Source organism: Apium graveolens, chromosome 4 (assembly GCF_009905375.1).
Source record: "Apium graveolens cultivar Ventura chromosome 4, ASM990537v1, whole genome shotgun sequence".
Lineage (NCBI taxonomy): Eukaryota > Viridiplantae > Streptophyta > Magnoliopsida > Apiales > Apiaceae > Apium > Apium graveolens.
The window spans coordinates 72,804,106-72,811,640 of record NC_133650.1 but is presented as its reverse complement, the minus strand read 5'-3'; the positions used below and the strand labels follow the sequence as shown (position 1 = coordinate 72,811,640).

Genomic DNA, 7,535 nt, shown 5'->3' with positions numbered 1-7,535 from the left:
CAAATTCCATTTTTTACTCCATTTTTTCTTTTTCATGCCTTTATCACTAAGAACCTATTATCAAATTCTAAGCATAATAAATAGATTAACCTCGAAAACAATCAGATAATAACAACAATCTAGTCCTTACGCATTCTTTAAGACTTAGTGAAAATACAAATGCTTCGAGCATGCATATCAACCTACATGACTCAACATCACTTTAATGCCATCACTACACTCGCATCAACATCACAAATCAGTCGGTAAATCATCACAAAAGGGATCATGGCATATGCATGAGCTACATGACATGATAAACAAATAAAGCTATAAATAAATAAAAAAAACTATATGGCAAAAATTATGCAACTATATGAACTAACTATCATGAATATGCAGCTATATGACACACACACAAAATATTCCTTAACTACCACCCCCAAACTTAAAATCTTCACTGTCCCCAGTGAAGGTAGTAGAAAGGAACACAGGATATACCTACTCGGAGTCATCATCATCATCATCATCATCACCCTCAATGGGTGGAGTATCAGGCGGCGGGTATGCAGAGTCCTCACCAAAAACTGGCCACTGGATGTCAGCTCCAAGGCCCCGAAAAGTATTCCCTAACGCAAGGGTGAGCTCCTGAGCAAACCTGCTCTGCGTCTCGTACATGGCATCCATCCGCCGTGATAGCCTCCTATACTGGGCATCAGCTATCCCAGCACCCTCCTGAGCTCTCGAAGAACCAGCCTCATCACGCCTAGGCCTAGCCATAGTAGCACCTCATGCTGGACGCCCTCCTAGAAGACGATAACCCAGCCCATGCTCCTCGGGCTCACCACCGGTCCACTCCTGCATCCCATTCAGAGTCCCAGAATCAATCAAAGCGGCCGGCAACTGCAACTGCTCATGAGACAGCCAATTCACTCCACTGCTCGGCAAAGCTTCGTGACCGTGGATGCATAAGGGATGTTCATGTGCTTAGCTCCCCTAAAAAACTTCAGAATTCCTTGGTAGATAAACTCACCAAGGTCCATATAGTACTCCTCATTCAAAATTCCCCACAACAACTGTGCTCTCTCAACTGTGACCTCATGTGCATGCGAAGAAGGCAGAATATTAGCACAAATAAACGCATTTCATGCACGGGCATACCTGTTCATAGCGATTTCCGGAAAGTGATGATACTCATTAGTTCCTGTCTTGAAGGTCCAAACTATGCCCGGCCTACAGAGAGTAGCACAAATCAAATCCAAGTTGAAATCCTCAGCAGTCTTCTCAATCCAGTTCTCCTCCTCGGGCTTCCTCTCTCGCTGCCCAATCACACGGCGAATCGCCGCTGGGTGATAATCAACTATCAGCCCTCGGACCACAGAAAACCCATTCTTCTCGGCCTTCGCATTCACATAGAACTCGCGAACCACGCTCATCGGTACTGCTTCAGGAGACTCACAGAAAGCTATCCATCCCTTCTCTGCAATCATAGGTAGCAACTCACCATCGGGGAGTAAAAACCCCCTCTCCTTCAGAATCGGCTTCCCCAAAAGCCTAATGTACTCCTCCTCTGCAACTCTGTCATTCAACCGAGGCCTCGCAGCAGTACCCCTCGATGAATCAGCAGTAGGGACTGTGCTGCTGCTATCAATAATCCTTGCTCTCTTGGGTGCCATTGAATCTGAATAAAAGTGCTTGAGAATAGTGTTTTTATGTTTGGGAGAGAGTTTGAGTGTAGAAAGTGTGTGGGAGATGTATTGGAAAAGTGTATGTATATATAGGGTATGTATTAGGTTAAAATTAGATTAGGAGTAGGTTTGAGGGATAAAATCATGGGGTAATGGGAAAAGAAATCGTGGGTAATGGGGCTATAATTTATTTTTTTTTTGATTTTCTGATTTTTTTGGATTTTTTATGAACTTAAAAAAATTTCTGGCAGCCGACCCCTGAGCGGTCGCTCAGCAACAGCTGAGCGGGCACTCAGGGGGTCTCTGGGAAAAAAAATTTTGAGCCCGGTTTTTCTGATTTTTTTTGTGGTTTTGGATAGGTTATTAATTTCTAAGGGTTCCTGTAACAACAAATCATGGGTTGCCTCCCACGCAGCGCTTCTTTTTCGTCATTAGCTTGACTTTGCGTACCTTCCTCAAGTTGACAATAAAACGGCACTAACCACTTCTCAGTTTGCCGTGTCCCCATAGTAGTGCTTCAAACGCTGACCATTAACCTTGAATGCTTGATCCGGATCATTCTCAAAAATCTCCACCGCTCCATGTGGAAACACAGTTTTGACAATAAAAGGTCCAGACCACCTTGATTTCAACTTCCCTGGAAAAAGTCGGAGACGAGAGTTGAATAAGAGAACTTGTTGCCCCAACACGAATAACTTAGGATGTAGCTTCCTATCGTGCCACCTCTTCACGTTTTCCTTGTACATTTTGTTATTCTCGTATGCTTGAAGTCAAAATTCATCAAGTTCATTAAGCTGAAGCATTCTCTTCTTACCAGCTGCATCTAAATCCAGGTTCAACTTTTTCAACACCCAATAGGCCTTATACTCAAGCTCCGCAGGTAAATGACATCCCTTACCATACACCAGTTGAAATGGGGACATACCAAGTGGAGTTTTGTATGCTGTTCTGTAAGCCCAAACAGCTTCATCGAGCTTTAAAGACTAATCCTTTCTTGACGGACAAACAACGTTCTCTAGAATGCGCTTGATCTCTCTGTTAGACACTTCCGCTTGACCATTTGTTTGCGGATGATAGGCAGTAGCAACTCGATGATTCACATTATAACGCTGCATCATAGAAGTGAACTTACGGTTGCAGAAATGCGACCCTTCATCACCTATGATTACCCGAGGCGTTCCAAACCTTGTGAAAATCTGCTTATGAAGAAAATTCAACACTGCCTTTGCATCATTTGTCGGTAGAGCTTTGACTTCTACCCATTTTGAGACATAATCGACTGCTAATAAGATGTACTGATTATTGCAGGACGAGACAAAAGGCCCCATGAAATCGATTCCCCAAACATCAAAGACCTCGACTTCAAGCATCATATTTAACGGCATCTCATCCTTTCTCGTCAAATTTCCCACTCTTTGGCAACGATCACATCTTAAAACAAACTGATGAGTATCCTTAAACAAAGTAGGCCAGAAAAAACCTGCTTGCAGAATACGAGCTGCCATCTTCTCACCACCATAATGCCCACCATAAACTGTGGAGTGGCAGTCTCGTAATATCTCCTCCGTCTCACAGAACGGGATACATCTCCTGATGATCTGGTCAGCTCCCTGTCTAAACAAATATGGTTCATCCCACATATACCACTTCACCTCATGCAGAAACTTCTTCTTTTGAGCTGAGGTCAAATTAGGAGGCATTATATTGCTGACAAGATAGTTTACAATATCTGCAAACTATGGCTCTTCCTCCTGAACTGCGAATAACTGCTCATCCGGAAAAGTTTCGTTGATCAATATCTTATCCTGTGAAATAGACTCGGGATTCTCCAATCTGGAGAGATGGTTAGCTACTTGATTCTCAGTACCTTTTCGATCCTTGATCTCTAACTCAAATTCCTGAAGTAAGAGCACCCAACGAATGAGTCTCGGCTTCAAATCCTTCTTGGAAACCAAATAGAGAATGGCCGCATGAACAGTGAATACTGTCACTTTTGTCCCAAGCAGATAAAATTGAAATTTCTCGAAACCAAAGACTATAGCCAAGAGCTCCTTCTCAGTAGTGGTGTAGTTCATTTGGGCCCCATTTAAGGTCTTACTAGCATAGTAGATCACATGAAAGAGATTATTCTTGCGCTGCCCAAGAACTGCACCTACCGCATAATCACTCGCATCACACATCATCTCAAACGGCTCTGTCCAATCCAGTGCTGTAATAACTGGTGCAGTGATTAAACTCTTCTTGAGAGTCTCGAATGTCGTCAAACATTCATCATCAAATTTGAAAGGCACATCTTTCTCAAGCAAGTTGCACAACGGCTTAGATATCTTTGAAAAGTCCTTGATGAATCGCCGATAAAAACCCGCATGACCCAGAAAACTACGGATTCCTTTCATAGAAATAGGTGGTGGAAGATTTTCAATGACTCCCACCTTGGCTTTATCCACCTCAAGACCCTTGCTAGAGACCTTATGCCCAAGAATAATGCCTTCACACACCATAAAATGACATTTCTCCCAATTGAGCACCAAATTAGTTTCCACACACCTTTTGAGCACGGCACGAAGATTATTCAAACATTCATCATACGAATGTCCAAAGACGGAGAAGTCGTCCATGAACACCTCAACATTATTCCCAATCATGTCAGAGAATATAGCCATCATACATCTCTGAAAAGTGGCCGGTGCGCCGCATAACCCAAATGAAACTCTGCGAAAAGCAAACGTGCCAAATGGACAAGTGAAGGTAGTCTTTTCCTGATCCTTTGGTGCAATACAAATCTGATTATACCCTGAGTAGCCATCCAGAAGATAATAATACTCATGACCAGCCAACCTGTCAAGCATATGATCAATAAATGGAAGAGGGAAGTGATCCTTCCTCGTGGCTTTGTTCAGCTTTCGGTAATCCATGCATACTCTCCATCCTGTAACTGTTCGAGTGGGGATGAGCTCATTCTTCTCATTTGCTGCCACAGTGATACCTCCTTTCTTAGGCACACATTATACGGGGCTCACCCAAGAACTGTCAGAAATAGGATAAATGATGCCTGCATCCAGCCATTTCAGAATTTCTTTCTTCACCACCTCCTTCATGATAGGATTAAGTCTGCGCTACTGCTCAACAGTTGGCTTACTACCCTCCTCTAGCAGAATCTTATGTATACAATATGAAGGGCTGATCTATTTGATGTCTGCTATGGTTCATCCAATAGCCGATTTGAATTCTCTCAAAATCCTTAAGAGCTTGTCTTCCTCACTACCTGAAAGGGCAGATGCAATAATAACAGGTAAAGTAGATGCATCACCTAAAAAAGCATACCTCAAGTGTTCAGGTAATGGCTTAAGCTCCAAGGTAGGTACTTCCTCAATTGAGGTCAGAAGTACCAAGAGATTCAAACGGCATGTCCAGCTTTTGCCTTCAGGGAGAAGCATTCAGATATTGTAATTGCTCGTTGCCATCTTCATCATCACTGTCAAAATTCCCCACTAAGGCCTTTTCTAATACATCAGACATTAGCATATGATCGAGTTCTGAAGTAACCGCAGAATCAATCACATCCACTTTTAAGCACTCCTCATCTTCTGTAGGGAATTTCATTGCTTTGAATACATTGAAGGTCACATCCTGATCCTGCACCCGCATAGTAAGTTCACCTTTTTGCACATCTATCAAGGTACGGCCAGTAGCCAAGAAGGGTCTTCCCAAGATTATGGGAATCTTCTTATCTTCCTCGAAATCCAGAATAACAAAGTCTTTAGGAAAGAAGAGCTTATCCACCTTGACTAGCACATCCTCCACTATGCCCCTTGGGTAAGTAATAGAACGATCAGCCAATTGTAGAGACATGTAGGTGGGTTTTGGATCAGGCAAATCCAACTTTTTAAAGATCGACAACGGCATCAGATTGATGCCTGCTCCCAAATCACAAAGGCACTTGTCAAATGACAACTTGCCAATGGTTCAAGAAATGGTAAAGCTACCTGGATCTTTAAGCTTCGGAGGTAACTTTTGCTGCAGAACAGCGCTGCATTCTTCCGTTAGAGCAACGGTCTCAAAGTCATCCAGTTTCACCTTCCTTGAAAGAATACTCTTCATAAACTTCGCATAACTAGGCATTTTCTCCAGAGCCTCAGCGAAAGGTATATTGATGTGAAGTTTCTTGAACACCTCCAGAAACTTACCGAACTGCTTATCCAGCTTTTGTTGCTGCAATCTCTTAGGGAAAGGTGGTGGAGGATAGAGCTGTTTCTCCCCTGTATTACCCTCATGCAGAGTGTGTTCAACAGTAGTCTTCTTTGGTTCTGCCGCTTTCTCCTTTTGCTTAGCTTCTTCATCTCTAACTTCAGGTTCTCCTTCTTTTGCCTTTTCAGCATCAGCAACTTTCCCAGACCTTAAGGTAATAGCCTTGACTTGCTCTTTAGCTTCCTTCCTGCCTAGTACTTCCGTGTCACTGGGAAGTGTCCCAGGTTGACGATTGAGCACTGCATTGGCTATTTGACCGATTTGATTTTCCAAGGTCTTGATAGAAACCGCCTGACTCTTGCATAACAGCTTAAGTTCCTCAAAATCAGCATTAGTAGGTGCAGCTGCACTTCCCTGTTGAGGATATGATTGGCTTTGAGCATACTGCTGTGGCTGCTGGAATCAAGGTGGATTAAACTATTTACTCACACCTTGCTGATATGGTGGCTGAATACCATTCTGATTATTACCCCAGCTGAAATTTGGATGATTTTTGTTGTTAGGATGATAAGTAGCTGGCACAGGCTGCTGTTGTCGCTGATAATTGTTCACATACTGAACAGATTCGTTGATGAGAGAACACTGATCCATAGCATGAGAACCTGCATAAAGCTCACAGACCATAGCTATTTGATTAACTCCATATGTAGCTAGAGAATCAACCTTCATAGACAGCGCTTGGAGCTGCGCTGCAATAGCAGTGGCTGCATCGACTTCCAGAATACCTGCTACCTTCCCAGGCATCATCCTCTGGGTTGGGTTTTGATGCTCATTTGCAGCCATAGTCTCGATAAGATTATAAGCCTCAGTATAGCTTTTGGCCCACAAGGCGCCTCCAGCTGCTGCATCGAGCATGGGCCGAGATTGGGCCCCCGAACCATTATAGAAACCAGTGATCACCATCCACTCGGGCATTCCATGATGTGGACACTTTCTCAACATTTCCTTGTAGCGTTTCCAAGCTTCGCACATAGATTCTGTAGGTTGCTGCGCAAATTTAGTAAGAGCACTCCTCATAGCAGCAGTCTTTGCCATCGGATAAAACTTCACCAGAAACTTTTGCACAAGATCTTGCCAAGTAGTGATGGACCCAGCTGGTTCAGAATGTAACCAGTCCTTAGCTTTGTCCCTCAGTGAGAATGGGAAAAGCCTCAGCTTGATAGCCTCATCAGTCACGCCATTATACTTGAAAGTACTGCAGATCTCGACAAAATTCCTTATGTGCATGTTGGGGTCTTCAGTCGCAGCACCTCCAAAAGAAACAGAATTCTGCACCATCTGAATAGTGCCCGGCTTGATTTCAAAGATGTTAGCTTGAATAGCCGGATGAAGAATGCTTGACTGAATGTCATCAATTTTAGGCCGAGAAAAGTCCATAAGAGCTGGATCGGCCTGAACAATACGATCACCCATGATTACTGGTTCTTTCTGCTCACTTCCTGAATCTGAATCTTCAAAATCTATCTTCTCCGGAATGTCAAGAACTTCGTCTGTCTCCTCAGCTGTATCTAAAGTCCTCTTGCGAGTACGAGAACGAGTTTGCATAAACGCTCGCTAAAGTACCTGAAACACAACCAGAAATAATAAGTAACAAATACGTCTTAATCACTGAGTCCTAAC

At 43.3% G+C, this 7,535-nt stretch overlaps 1 non-coding gene across 1 annotated transcript; it reads left to right on the top strand.

Annotated features, from left to right (window-relative positions):
• The first annotated feature begins 6,828 nt into the window (after nucleotides 1–6,828).
• LOC141722513 (small nucleolar RNA R71) lies at nucleotides 6,829–6,935 on the top strand. The gene has a single exon (XR_012575530.1). It is a non-coding gene; the product is annotated as a small nucleolar RNA R71 (small nucleolar RNA).
• The last annotated feature ends 600 nt before the right edge of the window (nucleotides 6,936–7,535 follow it).